This window comes from Cupressus sempervirens, chromosome 7 (assembly GCF_028749045.1).
Source record: "Cupressus sempervirens isolate cs-2001-9-10 chromosome 7, ASM2874904v1, whole genome shotgun sequence".
NCBI classification, from domain to species: Eukaryota; Viridiplantae; Streptophyta; class Pinopsida; order Cupressales; family Cupressaceae; genus Cupressus; species Cupressus sempervirens.
Window position 1 is genome coordinate 781,861,333 of NC_143124.1, and position 20,592 is coordinate 781,881,924.

The window sequence follows — 20,592 nt, forward strand, 5'->3', positions numbered from 1 at the left end:
TAACCTTGTCTTCTACCACCTTCCAAAGTTGTTCTACAAGCTTCCTTGAGGCATTTAAAAGTGGTCTCTCTCATTGTAAATTCATCCATTCACATAGAAATTCTAATTTCCTATTGTGAAATATTTTCTTGTGCAATTTTTGCTTCAAGCTCTTGCTCCTTAGGTTTCTCTTCAACTAGCTATTTGCTCTGCACAAGTGATCTTGGTGCATTTTTGGAGTTGGATTCTCAACTCCTACAGGACCTAAGCATCACTTTCATTAACACAAGGAGAGGGTGAAGATTAGCAAGAGGAAGAAATAGAAATTGTAGAAGGTGCTGAGGAAGAAGAAGCCAAGGAAGCCCCTACTCCTATTGATAAGAAGAAGAGAAGGCTAAGGCACAAGTAGTGACAAGAATCAAGAAGGTTTCTAAACCAAGCTAGCCCAAACCTACAACACCTACCACAAGGGCTAGTGGACGTGTCACTATACAAAAAGACTAAAGAGAAAGCAAAACCTATAGAGCAGGAAGGAGAAGCACAGAAAAGACCAAGGGGAAAGTACATTGCTCAAGTTGAATCTGATGAGGAAAGAACATAATTTGATGACAATAGCCAATACCAAGTGGTGAGTCATAATCTATCTTCAGATTTAGACAATCTATGTGAGGATGTTAAAAACAATGTAGATTTATCAGGATTTTCTCACATTAATTTTGATAATCTTGGAAAAGTTGAAAAGAATCAAGATGAGGAGGCAATATATGCCATGATGGAAAATTTTAAGAAAACACTTCTAGAGATTGTTAACTCTATGTCTAAAATGTAGAAGTTGTGAAAACCAACTTCATAGATTTCCAAGAACACTTGCATGCAAATAACCTATGTTGAAGAGAAACCAGAGAAGGGAAAAAGAAAAGAATGGAAAATCTCTATGGTGTGAGAGAAAAAATGTATTCCCAAAATCATCAAAAGAAAATACAAGATTTCAACCCTAAAGGTGATGAAACCCTAAAGGGAAAATAAAACTAGGTTGCACAATATAATTAATATAAAATCTTAATTATATGCACCTAAGAGATAGCTTGAGTAACTAAAGTAATAAACAACTTAATTAATTAAATCAAGATGATCTAATTAATAAGTGTAAATGAATAATTACTCTAACACCCCCCTTAAGTGAAGCTCAAGAGGTAAGCTAACCTAGCAAAGCTATGAAAGTAGGAAAAATGGATCCAAGAAACAAGGTCTAATTCTGTACCCAAAATAAGGAAATCTCTGTAAACCAAAGACAAAGGAGAAAACCCAATGGGAAAAACTCCTCTCCAAAAAGAGATGAAAAAACAACAAAATGAAATGGCTCAAGAGACTCAAAACCATAAGTACAACTATTCCCCCCATGAGAGAGAGAAGAGACACCAAAGCCCCCTTAGAATGATGGAGCCTCTATAGAAATGAACAAACCAATGGAACTCTAATGTGAAAGAAATAAGGGCACAGAACAAGGAAACTACTAAATAATTGGAAGGCCAAATTGATGCTTAGAGGAGAAAACATGAGGATCTTGAAAGGGAATCCCCAATGTAGGTGTGTTGACACTATCATAAAAGAGGAGATGAATGTCCTCTATAGAATCCTCAACAAGTACACGTCAGGGTTCAATGAATGGAGTTGGAGGGTCAGGTAAAGTAGAAGAAGAATCCTGTTGAAGAGAAAATACCTCAACTAGATGTGATGTGGTAGTCAAAATAGTGATCTTAGGAAAAATACAAAGGTTCAAGTGTCTTGACTTCACCACATGATGCTCTCATGAAAGAGAAGAGTTGTGCTCTGATAGTGGAGATAGTGGACCAAAGTGCAAGAAAGTGTAGAGATGTGGTATGATTGACTATCCCTACAAAAATAAAGCCTCCTATTGCACTATCTTGAATGAAGGCTGAATCTACATTGAACTTAACTGTCTTCCCTAATCTACTACGTGTAATGTGATAAATCGAGAGAAGGTTTGCAAACAAAGATGAAACATACAATACATTATTGAATGTGCCACCCTGAATGCCAAATGAACATTTCCCACAGACAATTAGGGTAGTGTTATTCCGCATGAGAATATAAGGAATGGGAGAAGCCTCAATAGTGGAGAAGACCCCTTGGGAAGATGCCATATGGTGAGAAGCACCTGAATCCAATATCTAAGGGACCTGGGAAGGGCATGTAATGGATGCTTATAATGCATGACCCTATCAAAAGTCCAATGTAGAAGACAAAGAGATGGAAGAAGACTAAAAGGTAGATCCCTATGAGGTAGAAGACAATGGAGAGGAAAAAATGCTCTTCTAAAGAAGAGCTTGCAAATCTACAATCTGTTTCTCATGGCCATCAAATCTCTTTTAAAAACAATGTGACTCATCATGAGGTCCTTTCTAACAATAGGAATAGGTAGGACTCTTAGTCTTCTTTTTCTCCTTCTTAGAAGAATATGATGGACCAGTAGACTGTTGAGAAGAGGAATTTGATAATTGCTTTAGCTTCGAATTTTGTGTATCCTAAGGTGACTTGGCAAGCAATGCCTATGACTGTGAACCTGTAAGTGAATCCATCTAAGTGAGCTTGGACTACTCACAAGTTAACCTATCATAGAATGTCTCAAAAGAGGGCATCATATTTTGTGTATGTCGAGCATCCATAGTGGAGTAGAAGGTAGAAGTGAAAATCTAATAAGGGCCTTGAAGCTTTGAGAGTATAAAAAAGATACACTCATCATCTAACTTTGTCTTTCCAACAACCTATAAAATAGATCGAAGAGACTTGAATTTCATCAAGAAGTCTTCAATGTTGGTAAATGATTTAGGAACCAAGGAGGTGAACTCTACATCTATTTATAGAACCCTAAACTAATTCATTATGCCAAACAAGGTGGAAAACTTGTTCCACATAACCCTGGATGTAGTCAAACCATCCAAGTGAAATAGTAACCCATCTGAAATATTCATTTCAAGGAGGCCCATTGCCTCATCCATCTTATTGTGTTGCATAAGAACCTCATAAGTCCTCTATAGAATTGGCTGAGCCACAATGAGGTGTGACCATAACCCCTTTGCCATAAGTAATCTGGTCATCTTCCTTTCCAAGTATGGTAGTTGTGAGGTGTAAGGTAGGTGACAGAAGAGTCCACCATTGAAAGAAGAAGACAAAAGTAGAAGGGTCAATTATGAGGTAAATTATAGAAAGGAAAATGCACCCCCCGCAATGTATAAATTATATCCCTTGTAAACCAAAGAAACAACTATAGAAAGAAGAAAAAATTGAGAAAAAACCTGAATGCTAGATGTAAAGAGGGAGGAAATGGAAGCCTCTACTTTAATGCCAAAAATAGGAGCTCAAACGATCTTGTGACAAAATGAAACCTACATCATCTCCATCTTGGAACTAGCTTTCTAGCCCTTCTTTTGAATTGAAAAAAAACCTCCATATGCTCAAGTTATGGCCAAAAAATAAATTGATCATCCAAAATTAAGCTCTTTGCAAAATTATAGGCATGGGAAAAAATTTGGCAGTCATATGGTCGTAAACTAACCATCTCTTGAAAACAAAATTGGTGGCCAAAAAATGATGTTAACATGTTGGCAAATGATGTTAGCCAGCCAAAAGTGACATCAGCAACTGAGAAAGTCCATGATCAGAATGCTGATGTTAGCATATCTAAAAGTGACATTAGTAGTCAAAAACTTGATGTTAGCACACCAAGTGGTGGTTGGGTGCCAGTGGCAGTTGCTGTATAGGGTTGCGCTAGCAGTAGTGGTCATTGAGTGGTGCTACGCTAGTGGTAGTTGAGGGAGGGTGGGCCGTTGGTGGTGATGGGGCATGTGATGAATCATTGGTAGTGTGCCGACTCTGGCGAGGTGCAAGCTAGGCGTAGGTAGTTCTTTGGTGGTGGCAGGGTGGTGTCCTAGTGGCCACTAGGTGGAGTGACCAGAAGGCAAGATTTTTTTGAATTTTTTCTCAATTTCTATGTTTGTACAACCCCTAGGAGGCCAAAATTTTTTTCTAGAGGTTACTGTAGCTGAAATTCACAAATTTTATATGAATTTTGACTATACCAGGCCTTCTGAGCATGATGCCAATTCCCATTTTTTTTCCCAAAGTGCACTAAAAAAATGTGCCTCCTCTTGATTGAAGAAAAAGATCTTGAAAAAGCTAGGGTTTTTTTCTTCAAATTGTGGCTTCAAAATCTCCAAAGTAGGTAGTAGTAAGGATACTTTGATACCATGCAGAAGTTGCAAAAACCAACTTCATAGATCACAAAGAACACTTGCATGCAAATAACCTATGCTAAAGAGAAATTGGAGAAGGAAAAAAAAAAGCTTGGAAAATCTCAAGGATGTGAGAGCAAATATGTATGCCCAAAATCATCAAAAGAAAATACAAGAGTTCAACCTTAAAGTGAACAAAATCCTAAAGGGAAAATAAAACTAGGTTGCACAATATAATTAATATAAAATATTAATTATCTGCACCTAAGAGATAGCTTAAGTAACTAGAGTAATAAACAACTTAATTAATTAAATCAAGATGATCTAATTAATAAGCGTAAAGGAATAATTACTCTAACATAAAAAGCCTATATGAAAGAGTTGAGCAAAAATGAATTTATTGTTTGAATGAGGAAGGGAAAATTAGGGAGACATTTCTCAAGTTATGCCTGAACTTAGTAAGGCACAAATTGCTAAAGCCATATATAAATATGCTATTAGATTTGTTCATAAATATAGAGCCTTCAACATATTGCAAAATAACATAGAAGATGTTGTAAAGAAGACCACACAAATGTGAAAAATTACATATGGACTAGCTATAGTAAAAGAAGGAGAACAAGAGCCTATTGAGGTTAAAGATGATGAATAAGATGACAACAATGAAGGCACAATTGAGGGAGGTACATAAATGAATGTAGGTGATCAGGCAATAACTGAGGTAGAGTAGCAACAAGAATAGAGTGCACAAGATACACAATTGTCAAATGTCAACCCTCAAATAACAAGTATGAATCCTGAAACACTTATAGTAAAGGATGTTTTGGATCTCACTACTCAAAGCATCAACCCCTTAACAGAGGAAGACTTGATCAAACTACACTATAGGCTAAATTATGTGACAACCCTATATTAGTGAGTATAGATGAAATTCAAAAATTAGTGACTAACACTACAACGGATGAGGTGAAAACACAAGAACCAGATACCATCATCCCTTAAGTCACTAGTATACAATATTTAAATAAAATACCAGAAGTTACATTAGAAAAGGTTGATACAATTGGAGAAGATAAAATGGAAACTTAAGGCACCACTAAAACACTGAGTCAAATAATTTAGATAGATTTATCTGCACCTCCAACATAGGTTCAAGGTGCAATTCAAGGCATTATAGAAGAAATGGACAAGCCTAAAGACACCAAGTTGACACCTAAGCTAAATGAGCAAGCAGAAATTCAAGCCCTAGTAACTTTACTAGAATCTAGCACTCCTTCCAATCATACTCTTTAGAAGCTGAGCACAGATGCAACACCTTTGCAATTCTTAGTACCAAGTCCAAGTTCACCAAAGGTAGAAAAGGTAATAACATATGGAAGTGTAAGCCTAGATGAAAAATTTATTTTTCCAAAATATGATTATGCCACAATAACAATAGAGAAGATGGGTATACTACAAGAAGCCCTGACCAGAAAGAAACATCAAGAATTGCTCAGAAGGGAGCATAGGCAGAAGTAAGCTTTGCTTCATATTAAATATATCTTCTTAGATGGATTTAGTCTACCTACTTGAGATGAAACCAAGCCACTTATTTAATAATTAACAAATATATTCAAAAAGGTAAGTGATTTTGACCTTGATACTAATGCAAAATTATTAAAATGGTCCAAAAAGAAATTTCAAAGTAAAGTGAATGAGAAAATATCTACTGATATAGCACTTATACAAGTTGCATTGGAAACTAAGGTAGAAATTGTGAAGAAGGTACTTGAGAACATTTTCTCATTATGCAGCAAACTGTGCAATCCCACACTCTTCACACAAGAAAAAAGAAATCACATCCTGAGCTTGGAGAGTAAAATAAAATCATTAGGAGCTAAATTGCCCATGACTCCATCTCAAAGTGAGGAGCATTTGAGGACTTTATTGCAAACCTAGAGTCAGTTAGCAACATTATCTGTAGAAGAAGCCAACATAAGGGCCAAACTAATCAACATCTAAACTACATTGACTCCTCACATGGAGATTTTGCACAAGGCATTAGGCTATGCAGAAACTCTTGTGAAGAAAGACCCCAATCTTTCTACATTAGATGGCCTAGTTCACCTTGTTGGTGCGTTGGCTATCCAAATTAAGTCTTTAGATGTAGCTTTTCACAATTGGGATGCCACTCTTAAAATTATTCTTGAGGTCCATAAATATTTCTTAGACAAACACACTATTAGTGTATAACACATTGAAATTAGTATAAAAAAGGGAGAGAAAAGTAAAAGTTTAAGCAAAGGGGGAGAAAGAGAGTTAAGCTAAGAGAGAAAGTAAGAGGATGGGGGAGCAAGTGTGAAATGAAAGAGTAGCAGATAGAAAAGAGTAGCAAGGAAGTGAAAGAGTATCAAAAAGAGTATTAGCTGAGGCATATCTACTCAGCATGAGTAACATTTTGAGCACATAACCAAATCTAACAACTCAAGGGGGGTTATTAGATTTTGAGGTATAAGTTGTTGCAAAATTTTGATATTTTAAAATTTTGTATAGTAGCCGAATAAGAGATATGTTATGCTTGTAAGAATAAGGATATTAATGCATGACCAAGTGTTTTGGACACTCATGTCAAAGGTGGAGATTGTTGATCTCTGATTGGTTTTGACAAGTGAGTGTCTATACACTTAAGTTATTTATTTAGTTCATGTTGATCAAGTAGTATATGTCGAGCACAACATATATAAGATAGAGCATGCCAAGTCCATAGTGAGTACCAATTCACTCATGTGCCGAGTCATTCAAGTGCCGAGTAGACAATGTATGCCAGATGATTCAAGAGCCGAGTAAGTAGTGTACACTGAGTCATTCAGATGTCAAGTCATAGTATAGAAATCAGTATATGCCAAGTATCAGAGACTTCAGATGCTGAGTAACATAGTTTTGTCATAGCTATTTGTATTGGCACAAAGCACTATGCAAACCATTTTTGAGATAACTTACAGATTGAATTACAATATTTTGGTGATAAGGATGAATCTTAAGTTGGAATCCCTATGAAGTACATGCATCCAATTAGGTAAAGGGAAGGTTTGAGCAAAAAATTGAATGAATCACAACTATTGATTCATACTTAAACGTAAGTCACATAGATATTCTTAAGGAGGACAAACCCTAAACTTCATATGTGTGTGGAAGGAGCGAAGAGAGAAGTTTGCATGTACAAATAGAGTATTCATTATGAGTAAGGAGTTATGAATTGAAATTGCATTGCAGAATCAGTTAAAGAAGAACATAGAAAGAAAATAGTATACAACAGAGAGACATCTGATCAAGAAGGATCAAGAATACATTAGTTTAAAGGTGATCTATCATCAAACCAAAAATTGCTAACCACAGGATCAATACTGAGTCATTCTAACAAGTGAATCAGTTAAATCTCTTAATAGAGTATTCCTAATAGGCTATATTGAAATCCTCTATTGAATTATGAGTTAAAGTCCTTTAACAATGAAAACTTCTAATAGGGTGTTGAAATCCTTTAACAAAGTAAGACCTAATAGTATTTCTAAGCCTTTAACAGGGCAAACCTTTCATAGGGTAGATCATGTCTCATGATCAAATATTGTAACCTTCATTAGATACACTTTATTATTGTAGTACTGAAGATTTATGGGTGTCATCCCCACCCCAATTTTACCTTCTCATTAGAGGGTTTTTGGGTAATCATATTTGATGTCATATATGTGTGAATGCTTACTTGTTTGCATGATTTAGATGTACATGCTTTACATGGTATTTCAGTTTACCTTATTGAATGTATGAGATGGATGTGTGGTGAATGTTTTATGGGTCAAAGTTTAAACTACTAATTCACATCCCCCCAAAAAGTTTACCTTTCCTATTGTAATTCCAAAAATTGGGCCTATCAAATGCAAAGGGAAAAAATGTAGCTAATACTAAATTTGATGCTAGTCTAAGAGTCTAAGACTCTTCCTAGGAGGCAAAATGACTTGAAGTTTATGTTGCTCCCTTATTTCTATATTTGTATTTAAGAGAATTTAAGGTCATTTTCTAAATGCTATAGTTGTAAATTTAGTATTTTTAACTCATGATTATGAAATCGGGCATTCAAATTTAACTTTTGCAAATCGAAATCATTGAATTTTATCATTTGATTTTCTATGTTTTCACAAAAATCATCAAGGATTGTCATTGTACCACAACAACATATCATATGAGCATAATAATGCAAATAAATAATAATAGTGATGGTAAAATTTGAATGAATCTTGATTCATGATTCATGGCATCATCTAACTTAAAATGTACTTGTTTTTTTGACATTAGACATTTAAAAAATGATATGACTTATTATGCATGATAGATGAATCATGATTATATTTAGATAATAATTTAGAATTGACACATCATATCGTAACTATTAAACTTGCCACATCATCTCATCATCTAAGTCTTCTGATTCCTCTGCATCAAGTTCAAATAGTCCATTATGCTCCATGTTTTCTTCAATAGGCATACCTTCATCATCCTAATAGTAATCCTTAGTTTCAACATCAGTGCTACCACTACCATCACCACTACCTAAGTTACTGATCCCATTGTTTGAAACATTGCCCAAACCTCTTCTTGGGTATTTCTTTGTCCACAATTTTAGTACCCTTTTGTAAGAAAAAGTATTGATTTCATATCTTGATGTATATAGCCTCAAACTATTTTCCAAATTCTTGTCTAGTTTATTTCTTACCTTTGATTTTAGGAACACCAAAGCACTAAAAACTCTCTCATCCTTGACAAACCCCAATATCATTGTCAAACATAATTAAGCAAGCTTGAAAAATTCTAATATTGAATCTTGCAACACTTCACTTTGAGCTAGATTTGTCCAAAGTTTGGTTACTAATCCTTCTTCTCTGGGGTTCCACATAAGATCATATTGTTTCATCATCGTATAGGAAAAATGACATGACTGATCTCTCAAATTAGATTCATCTAAAATTCAATCTATAGTCACCCCATTTATTTCTTTTCTTTTTCAAAATTGATCTATCAAAACCATTAACTTATCTCAAAAATCTTTAGCACTTCTTAAACTCCAGTAATAGGGAAACACAACACACATTGATTCAAGAAATTTGTGTCAAGGAAATCTTTCTCTAGTTTTTGAGGAAAGATTATAACAAATCTCCTTCATCGAATTCATTATAGACTCAACAATCTATTCAAACACTTCCTTTGTAATAGTTAATTTTTGCTGTGTGGGTCTCTTTCCTTTTCTCATAGACATGAGCCTTCCATAGTAGTGCATTGGTATCTCAACACCCTGCATATTGGCACACAATTCCCCCCTTGCATCAATCTTTAAAGAGTTATTAGGATTATCCAAATATGTGATTCTCATCCACCCTAAAAAAATTTCATCCGTAGAAATGAATCTAAATTTCTATAGAGATTATCGACGACCACACATGTAATTTTGCACAGTGTATTATATTCTGCATTATACATATATCTTTGTTGGATCTTCTTCACTATATTTTTCATTTCCTCTAGCATGGGGAGAATGATTGCTAATGTTAAGAGTGTCTCTACCATACTTAACCTTTCAAGTAGATCACCATATTTCTATTGACCACCTTGATTGTCACAAGTTGGTTCTATTGTACCAAGCAATGATGGATATTTAGAAAAAACTTGATGAGCTAGTCCATCCAAAGAGATCCATCTGGTATCATTATACTTAAGCATATTTCCCCCATTAGTTAGGCCCTCAACAAACTATTGAAATTCCCTTAATTGTTTAGGACTTTGACAAAAGTACCTATAGATATCTTTGATTAAAAATTCAACTTTGTATATTTGTGGAGAGTTGCTTACAATTCCTAAAGCTAGATTCATTTTGTGGGCAATGAAATGAATGCCAACATTGTAAGGTGCAAAAAATTGTTTTAACTTTGTGACAAGACCATTCTTGTGGCCTTGCATTACTGAACCTCCATCTACTCCAACATACACTAGCTTTTGGGCAATCGTTATTTTGTCTATACCTCCATATTCAATTAGAGAACTCTTTACTAGTTAAAATATGTTTTCCACCATTAAATTATCCTTCATTTTAACAACTAGTAGTAGATTGGGTTGGCAAACAAAATTTTGTATAGTATAGACATGCATGCATACCTAGAAAGTTTTCTCTATTGTTGTCACCTCATCTAAAGATAATGCAATGAAATTTGAATCTTTAATTTTTTCTATGATATCTTCCTTTTCAACCTTAGCAAGACAACTTGCCCATTACCATCTACTATTTACTGACCAGTGACTCCTCGCATAATAACAAACTTTTGCAAAGTGTAATAAAGTACTCAATGATGGGTAGTCTATCATGGCACACCCTTTGCTCAAAATATAGAAGACAATACTTAACTAAAGAACTTTAACCATTTCTTTAACTTCCATTTCTTTTCCAAAAAGAGATTCCATGGAGCTCTTTACTTCAGTAGGCTTCATCTATATTTTCTCCTAAAATCCTAAGATTTCTCCATTCTTAATATGTTGACATTCCTCCTTGGTTTCCCATCTTGTAACTGATTTTTCCACTCCATCTATGATTTTCTTCTCATAAACTTTACCCATATTCTTTTCTATGGTGTCAATTTTTAGTTGCAACCTCTTTTCCTTTTTATTTGTCCTTGAGCATATCATACATCGACATTCTACCAGAGGGTCACCTTCTTTTGGATTGCATACAGGTTCAATGAATGGATACTTTGAGGCCTAGTCTATTTGAAAATTCTTGATTGATACATCCTAAAGTCAATTTCTATTGGATTTTGCACCAATTTTTGCATTATATTTCCTTTCTCCCTTCCCTAGTTGTGCATTATCACCATCTTTGGAATTATCATCCAAGCCTATTATATTATTCTAGCTACTCTGGCTATTGACTTGTAAATCTTGGCTACTCTAGCTATTTACTTGAATATCTTCTTCAAGTTCACCATGATCAGATATATTAGGTTTGCCAACTTTTTCAATATGCGCTAGTGGAATTAGTAGTGGCAGTGGTTGGGAATCTTGTAAATGCACTTGTAATGATGTTTCTTCTTGATTTTTTCCACCAAAATGTGATGCCAAGGTGTGAGTGAGCTTGGCTGGGCTTTCTTGACTTCCACAACATGTAGAACTCTTACCCTTGTTCATGTTCGTCATCTTTGAAGAAATATAGGCTGCCATAAAAATCAAGTTGTTAAAAAATTGACAATCAACTATAGTCTATTACATATATTTATCTAAATAGTATTCATTGGTTGTATGACCTACACTTTAAAATATAGATGTTCTAAGCCTCCCTAGTTACTATAATAGTCCCAGTTGATAACTGACCACTAACAATCTAACTTGTATCTACTGCATATAAGAATGAATTAAAATTATAGAAAATAGACAAATAGGGGTCTAAGTTCGAGTTACTTACCTTTGGCTAAAATGCAATCATCCCACTCATGACTCACTCGGCAATGATCTTAGGAGTATGAGAAATTGAGACTTCGCTACTGAATACTAATTAGAATTGAGACAACCTACTTATCTATGAATGCATTTATAAAACTCTTTTGTGGTGAAATCCACAAGAATATTATACAACATACCAAATATTTGGCAAAGCTCATGTAAGAAAAACTTGTATTCTAGAATTTCCAAGGCAAATACGGTTCATCCATTATATAGCCATGCATAATATAGATGGTGAAATTAAATTTGTGTTGACATGCATCCATATATTTGGGTGGCAAATGCCATCCCTCTCCTAAAACCTTTTTTAAAAGCAAGGGCAAATTAAGGTTGTTCAAAAATATTGCATGGGAATCATAGGCGAAAGTGTTTAATTTACCATGTCCAAAAATATTTCTAATTGGCTATTTCATTTTGAAATGTGATCTAATGACATAAATCCTCTAGTAATGGCCCTAGGGGTTTGACTTATATTTGGTAAACTTAGGCCGACCTTCCAACCCGTATATGTATAAAAATTCACCAAATTGGCGTTGGTCGCTGGGCAACAATCACCATTTTGTGATTATTCACTGCTATAGTGAACTCTATGTTACATGCAATTTGTATCTACCACTAAAGCAAGAACCCATTCATACCCTATTGTATATGTCTTTGTATTGTCCTCGATTTTTTTAAAATTGTGGAGGACATTAAGGTCAAGATATTTTCCATGTAACCAATTTATCATAAGTGCAAAATAATTTTACCATTTCTAATCTCCAACTCTATAGTGTGAGACAGGGGAGAAATTCTTGATGTATTTGGAAAAAAAATCTTATCAAAGCAACAAGAATCATGTTGAAAGATTGAAAAATATTGGTGAAGAAGAACTAATAGCATGGAGACATATGGTAACCATAATTCATAGAGGGGAGGAAATATTGTATCAACTTTGGCATGGGTGGGCTTCTCACATAATGGATAGACAATAAAGAAAGGGAATCTGCAACATTTGAAATTAGTCTTCCACCTCATTTTAAAAGATTATAGATTTATTGTTGAATTTCTCAATTTCCATTGATATACTTTTCAAAGGAAGGTGCTTTAACATTCATTCATTTTCTAACAATTTTTGTGGAGTTCTAAGTAATCTTCTTAACCATATGCATGTCTATATTAGTCAGTTACAACTAAAAATGAACAAATCAACAATAAATATACCTAGCAAATATTTAACTTCAATACATCATATATGTCTAAGCTTGAAGAAGAGATGCACAACATTGTATTGGTTCCCTTTTCATATGATAATTTCTAAGACATTTTCAGTCCTTGGGATACCACTTTCTCCATAGGCTAAGTACTAAAATAAGAGTACTACATTCTGATTAATTTCTGTTATCTAATTTCACTTAACCTCTATTGAATATTAGTTTGATTTGTGTTTTGTTCAATGAGCCTTGTCACAAGATACTAATTTAGAGATGGAATATACATGATTGTAGAGTTCAAATCTTAACAACCACAGGGACAACCACACCAACAAAAGTTGAGACCAAAAAGTATGAGAAAGAGGAACCTCCAAGCAAGAGATGAGCAAGAAACACACACATCCCCCATTGAAAAAAAAATAGGAAGAGTGGATCAACAAAAGACAAGGAGCTCTGGTGGCACCATCAACAACAAGAGGAACTCGAACTACAATAGAAGCAACTAGAACCATCAAAATGGGTTCTTGAATCACAAAATCTTCTACATAATGTTGTGAGTTATTAAGCATGATTTTAAGATCATACTCACAATATTTTAGTATATATTATTTACAAGCAAGTGACTCTTGGCAAACACTCCACAAAATCACCTTCATTGCTCATTGATTTTAGGGGATACTTAATGCTATGTATTAAATATTTTCTGTTGAAATTAGATATTATAAAAAGATAATACAAGACAAATAGATTTAGAAGAAAATGGTTAAAGTAGACCTTGTGCAATTGAGGACGTTTGCAATATTTGGTAGACTTGTAGGAGAGCAAATGGAGTATGCTTCAGAAGGAGGAAATCTTTGCTACATGAATGAAGTTACACCACATTGAAAGGACCTTATAAAAGCAATGTTAAGCAATAAAAATGCATGGTAAATCCCTTGGGAGATGTGTAGTTAAGTAAATACAACACATTATCTCATCATGTGTCAAGACATGAGATATAGCAAACATTAAATGATACCATAAGGAAAACATCTAAAGAACATGTTAAAAAATAATAATCTATTCTTCTTTGTTAAAAATACATTTTACTATGTTGATAACACATGTATGCTGTTTAGTGCATGTCATGCAGTTTCCTATTTTGCCCCTCTCATGGAGATTGTGTTTGACAATCTTCTAAGTTATCTGATTGATATTGCTTTTGTTGTGAAAGCGTTTCATAGATAGTGTTGCATTTCCATTCCCTTTTTATATTATTGTAGATAAGAAGTGGACAACATCATGATTATTTCTCCATGTAGGAAGCCGTGGATTCAACATACAATTTGTGCGCAACATTAGTTTATAAAGGACTTGACATGAAAATAGGCAGACCACTGCCAAAATGCCACTTGGAAATATTTGGCGGTGGTTCGCCTGTTTTCATGCCAAGTCCTCAATAAACTACTGTTCCACACAAAATGTATGTTGACTCCATGGCTTCCTACATGGAGAAATAATCACGTCATTGGGCCTCTTATCTACTTCCCATACCTAAAGCATGCAAAAATGGAAACACATTCTAATGTTTTGTTTTAATGCAAATGCAAAGAATTCTAATACCTATTATCTTAATCGCAACTGATGGATTTGTTAAATCACTAATAAACATACAAAATTAATAAATTAAACACAACCTACATAACTTTTCAAGATGTTAACATATTTTCATTTCAAAACACCCACAAATCTTAAGTACCTGTCACAGTGCACAACTCCCCTTTGTAAGAAGTTCTATTTGGTGAAGCCACTATTCTATGGGAAACAAAGGTCTGTAAAATATTTATTTTCTTTACTTATAAAAAATAAGAAGTTAAATTGTCTTTGAGGCTTCCATCTATTACCAATTTCTATTTATGCCTAAACAATACACAATGTGAAAAGAAACTTAAAACTGTTTCAACTTTGAAAAGAATTTGAGCTATGCACTCTAGTTTTAGGCTAGAACCTTAAGGGTCTATTTGGTTGTTGGAATAGGAATAGAAAATCTGGAATATGTTTTCTATTTATAGGAATATATATTCTCATTTTGTCTGTAAAATGAGCTTATACCCATTTCAAAAAATAGTTGTTATTGGAATAGCCATTCCTATTTTCAATATTGCATTCTCATTCTCCATTCTTATGCCTACAACCAAACAGGCCCTAACTTACACCTCATCCCAATTAGATATGTTAATGACATTTGCCATCAAACATGCCTTGAAGGAAAACTCCTAGATAAAGGTGTCAAAAATTATGCTTATTTTCATAGACATTGAAAAAAACCTAAAATTATAATAATAAGAAAGCCAAAAGCCCCTTACAAAGGAGCATCCACAAAAATGCCTATACAAGAGGAAGGAACCAAACCTGAAACCTGAAAAAGGTTCGAGCGAGGAGATATTTATATAAATATATAAAGTTTTATTAAGAACATAACTATAACTTATGTCATACAAGTTTAAGATGCGTTTATCTTAAAACATACAAACTATAATAACCAGATCACCCATCCAGCAAAAAATTGGATGATTCTCTGAGTACATCTCGGTGGATTTCTCCAGTTTTCTGATGAATTGGAAGGATCATATAGATAGCATTTGTCGTAAAAGTAAACTATTGTCGTAATATATGAGGTTTGGTGCTTGGTATAAATTTATTGCACAAATGTATTAAAAATAGGAGAACTTAAATTTTGCTAATAGAATATAACCAGTTGGGACACCAATATTACCAGTTTGTATTACGTGCAAAAATATTATGTAGATGAGGAACAAAACTTCTGCTGAACTTATTACGAATTTCTGCGAATCTCTTTAAAATGCTGCTTGCTTTAAAAATGGCGCCGCCCGGACTTGAACCGGAGACCTTCAGTGTGTTAGACTGACGTGATAACCAACTACACCACGGCACCTTTGTTTTCGAATTCAGGAGCTTAATTGGTGTAATTTTTTTCCAATTTAAAACTAGTAGACCAACATGCTTTCTTGTCATTCCTCATTCTCCCCCACGCTTCACCTTTACTTGCAAAACAATCGCACTACTGTTCTTTACTTTTTTTGACCCATAAAATTGATTCTGCTTTCTCAGTCTTTAACTTATGGTTATCATTGTTCCATCTTACATGACCAGATAAATAATCGATATAAACTAATGTTTTTAACTCAAAATTCAATTATAACATGTGGCATATAGTGACAGGTACTTGATATAAAATATATAGTAATAGAACTAGCACTTGCACCATAGAGGTGCAAGAGGTATTCTGATAGGTTTTTCTTTTGCAAGCAAAATTAAAGCGATGCAAAATAAATTAAGCATTTATATTTGGTAGTGTACAATTTAGTTGTTGAGAAATTGAACATCAGTATTTCATTTAATGTATGGCATTCTAATTGAAGAGTTAGTTTGAAATGTACAATTTTTTTTTTCTAAAAAAATATTTTGTATTCAAATACACACATAATTTGAGTCCTATTCATGACCAACTAACAAAAACCTTTGCGAAAAAGAAAAATAGTTTTAATTGAAAAGAGGAAGTACATATGATTAATGGTGTGAAATGCAGAACATAATTAAAAGCATGGAAAAGGTAAGTAGACATACTTGAAATCCATTTTTTTATAACAACACCTTTGAAGTCAACAAGTGCCAAGTTGTAGAAAAGAGTAATGGAAATAGTGATTTTTTAGGATCAAGATTTTACAATTCCAAGATTTCCGCGAGCCAATATTCAACATGCATGTTGTACATCAAACAGAGATACAAGCTATAAATAAATAAAAAAGAAACTACTCAATAGAGCATTACTAGCTCTAAACAAAATACAACTGCTATTATAAAGAAAAACTCACAATTTACCATTGTATTGTAGGCCCTTGCTTATTGTATTATACTTTAATTTTATATTATTAGATCAAATAAAATCACTTTATAAAATTAAAAACAATTTTATTGTATCTTTAAATTTATGTTATAAGATAAATGAGATTAATGTTACATACAATTCTTTTCTATATATAAAATTAATTGTAAAATGATATCAAATATTCATATGTTTCTTACCTGTCTATTTTTATTTATCATTTTATTAAATAAATTTATCTTTTTTCAGCAAACTTCAAATTAATAACTCTACTACTAGAATGATTTTTTTATTTAAATCTAGGTACCTTCACTATATTGCAAATTATCAGGGCATATATATCAATATTGATTAAACTCATTTCTTAAACGCATAACAATTATGCCTTATTAAAAAAAGCCATTTAAATCCATTAGCATTTCACATCAACCAAGAGACATTATCATTCTTTTCTCATTGATATTTTAGCTCTACGTGCTACGTGTGTGCCCAATGGATATCATGTCACGTGTTGCTACCAACTCTCTCTTGTGCTTCCAATTTTTCCCACATTGCAAACATGCAAATGCAGAGCTCTCGGGAGGAAACAATTGGTAGAAAAGAAGTGTTGTGTGTCAAAAATAGAAGCCAACTGAGCAATGAAAGACTTGAAACAAGATGAAGTCTTCATGGCAGCTTGTGGCATAGTGGACAAAACTCTAATATCAGAACAAGAGAAGTTTGAAGAGGATGGGGATGTAATTAGGCATGGAAAAGTTGGTGAATTATTTGAGGAAGTCTTAGTGTTTGGAATGGTGGGAAGAAGTAGTGGATCTGATCTTGAGATGTGGGGAACATGTCCAGGATCTATGAGTAGTTTTCAAGCATCTATCCTGCAAACATGTAGAAGGATATTGAATCAGCTATATGTACAAGTCTTGTTGCCTTGGCTTGGCTTATTATTGAATGCACAAAGGATCTAGATAATAGGCTAGGAAGTGATACAACCAAACATTTAAGGATCTCACCATCCATGACTCCATACAGATTGAAACATCAATGAGGAAGCCAGTACAATGGTGAGGCAGGGGTCGAAGAGGTCTCAATATTTGTGTTCACCACCATTTTTCTCCTCTTCCATTGTACCATGAGTAAGGAAATGATAAATTCATTTCAAGGTTAATGTAAACATCAAGGCACAAATTCAATCAGTCATTTTAATGGTCAGCTAATGATTTTGGGCATGCCTTATGCCTACCCATGGAAGAGCATGTCCAAAGCAAAGTTACATCTTATGCCTACCACCGCTAGGCCCTAAGCATCCCCAGTGTAACTCCTCATCAAAATGATTCTAGAATAGAGCTCCCATGGTTGATACATTTATGCGCATTGTGAATATGGAGGTTCACATATAAATTAGTCCTACAATCATCTGTTCAATGTTCCACTTGTTTTTCAATAAAGTAGTTGGGGATAACTATTATGGAAAGAACAAATTTAAGCTTGAGCTTACCTTTCAGTAGGTGAAGAAGCTTAGCAGGTTAATTCGAGTTAGTCTCGTAGTCCCGACAAAATTTAAACTAAATCACATATGATTTAGATATGAAGTCAAATATAATTTACACAAATTCATTTTACGAACGAATCATATACTAATTGCCCAAAAAACATTCTCTACAGAACTAAAGACATGCCCTCTATCCTCTCTTAACTTCATTTCAAATTTATGGGAAAAATATGTAGCTTACAATTTGAACTCTATATGTGAATGCAATACAAAGGGCTATCAATTCAGCTCATAGAGGAGGTTCCGCCATTAAAGATCCATCACAAAGTTCTCCAAATCATCCGCCATATATTTGACATGCACGTGCGAGTGCCTTTCGCTCTCCAGGCTCTTCAGCTACCTATTTAATTTCCTATGAAATCCTCAAATAGTGCATCTCATAGAAGCTCAAATAGAAAAATGTGTAAGGTGCAGATTATTATTGATTGACCAAATCTCTGATAGTTATAAGATTGGACTGATGGATGAGGTATTGTTGTTTTCTAGCGCACTATGCACACCTTTAATTACAACCCTTAATTACAATCATTTAATGCTATCTCATACAATCATTAAAACCATTTATCAACAATGGTTTTCAGGTGCGAGACAAATTTAGGTTGCAGGCAACCTCATAAGAAAAGCCTATCGGCTAAATATATATGTTTTTGTTATGTATTATATAATTTTAGTATTATAAAATCTTTTATAAAATAATATATTTGATATGCATTTTGTGAAATAAATATTTTTATTTTTTACCTATATCATATGTATTAAGAGTTAATAAAAAAGTAAATTTTCATAGTAAAAGGTAAAAGTAATTTGAAGTAATCACTTCATTAGAAATATAGAAATATTAAATAATAATAAATGTGTATTTTGTAAATTATATATTTTTATTTTTTTACTATGTATTATTTATATTAAAAGATTATGATTAATGAAAAAAATTGATTATAATTGTTCAATAGTTTATAAATTAATTCATTGATTGTTAAAAGTAAATGCAATCTATTAAAATATTAAAGAAAATATTATATAGATTAAAAGTTAATAATCAAGTAATTTTTAATATTAAAATATTGAAATAACTATAAGTAAATGTATAAATAACTTCATAATATTAAATTTTAATAAAACATAACAATCTAAAATATAGCCGAAAATGAATCAGTATGGAGAGCATCCCAAAAAAGGGGTCCTATAAGACCAAATCAAATGAGTCAATCATTGTTGAGAAAATTAGATTCAATAATAAATTATATTAATAAATTAATATATAAACTTTAGAAATGTTTGAATAATCAAAAAATAATTCATTATGACTGGTCAATAGATTATACATTAATTCACTTATCATTCATTCAAAGTGAATGCAATAATACTAGCCTATCACAAATACAATAAAGAAGATTTCCCAAAATGGAAGATTGTAATTGTCAATCTTTAATTAATAAGCACTTAGCTCTTGATGATTCTAAATTCCTAAAGACAATGTAGTATGTGCTTCTTGACCCAAAGCATCTAAAACAAGAGCTCTATAGAGCTAGAGTCTCGACTTGTGAAAGAACAGAAAAGTATGAGACATTTCCATTGTAAGAAAAGAAACAAATAGCATTGCCTGATACTTCCTAACATATACAAAATGTTAGAAACAAGTGTTAAATGTCAAGGAAAAGAAAATTTTTCTTTATATGAAAAGTGCTACTATTTTTTTTTAATTTATTTTATTTTACAAATTTTTTATTTGAAAGATCTTGTATACAATTTGGCATGGACGATATTACAATTTATCTTATCTTCAGATTTCTAAAGGCTTTGTTTTAGTCCTAGTTCCCTCATACTATGCACCTCAAGATTTTTCATCTTTGTTAATTTCCATAGATTTCACAAATTTTTGCAATAAAAATAGTTTTGTCCACCTCAAAAAAATTCATATAATAATTAATCAGTTATAAAAACCCACAAGAGTGTTTATACGAAGTCTTGTAAAGAGTTTATGCAAATGAACTTATATTATTATGCTTGCAACTATGGACAGATAACTTCCTATTAAAGGAACTATAAATGAACAAAGTAGCCTATATCAAGGAGCATTTTTCAAATGAAATATTCTAGGATCCCCTATTTAAGCATCGACTATTTTTTAACATTAGCCATTTGAGTTCAAAATGTGTCAAGATAGTACTGAATATTAGTTGTTCTAATTAGATTGTATGATCCCATGTATACACATTATTT

General features: G+C 33.1%; 1 non-coding gene and 1 pseudogene across 1 annotated transcript; both read right to left on the reverse strand.

Moving 5' to 3' along the window:
- LOC149549663 (L-ascorbate oxidase-like) overlaps window positions 1–20,592 on the reverse strand; it is an 83,112-nt pseudogene that overhangs the window by 14,010 nt on the left and 48,510 nt on the right.
- TRNAV-AAC (transfer RNA valine (anticodon AAC)) lies at window positions 15,799–15,872 on the reverse strand. The gene has a single exon. It is a non-coding gene; the product is annotated as a tRNA-Val (tRNA).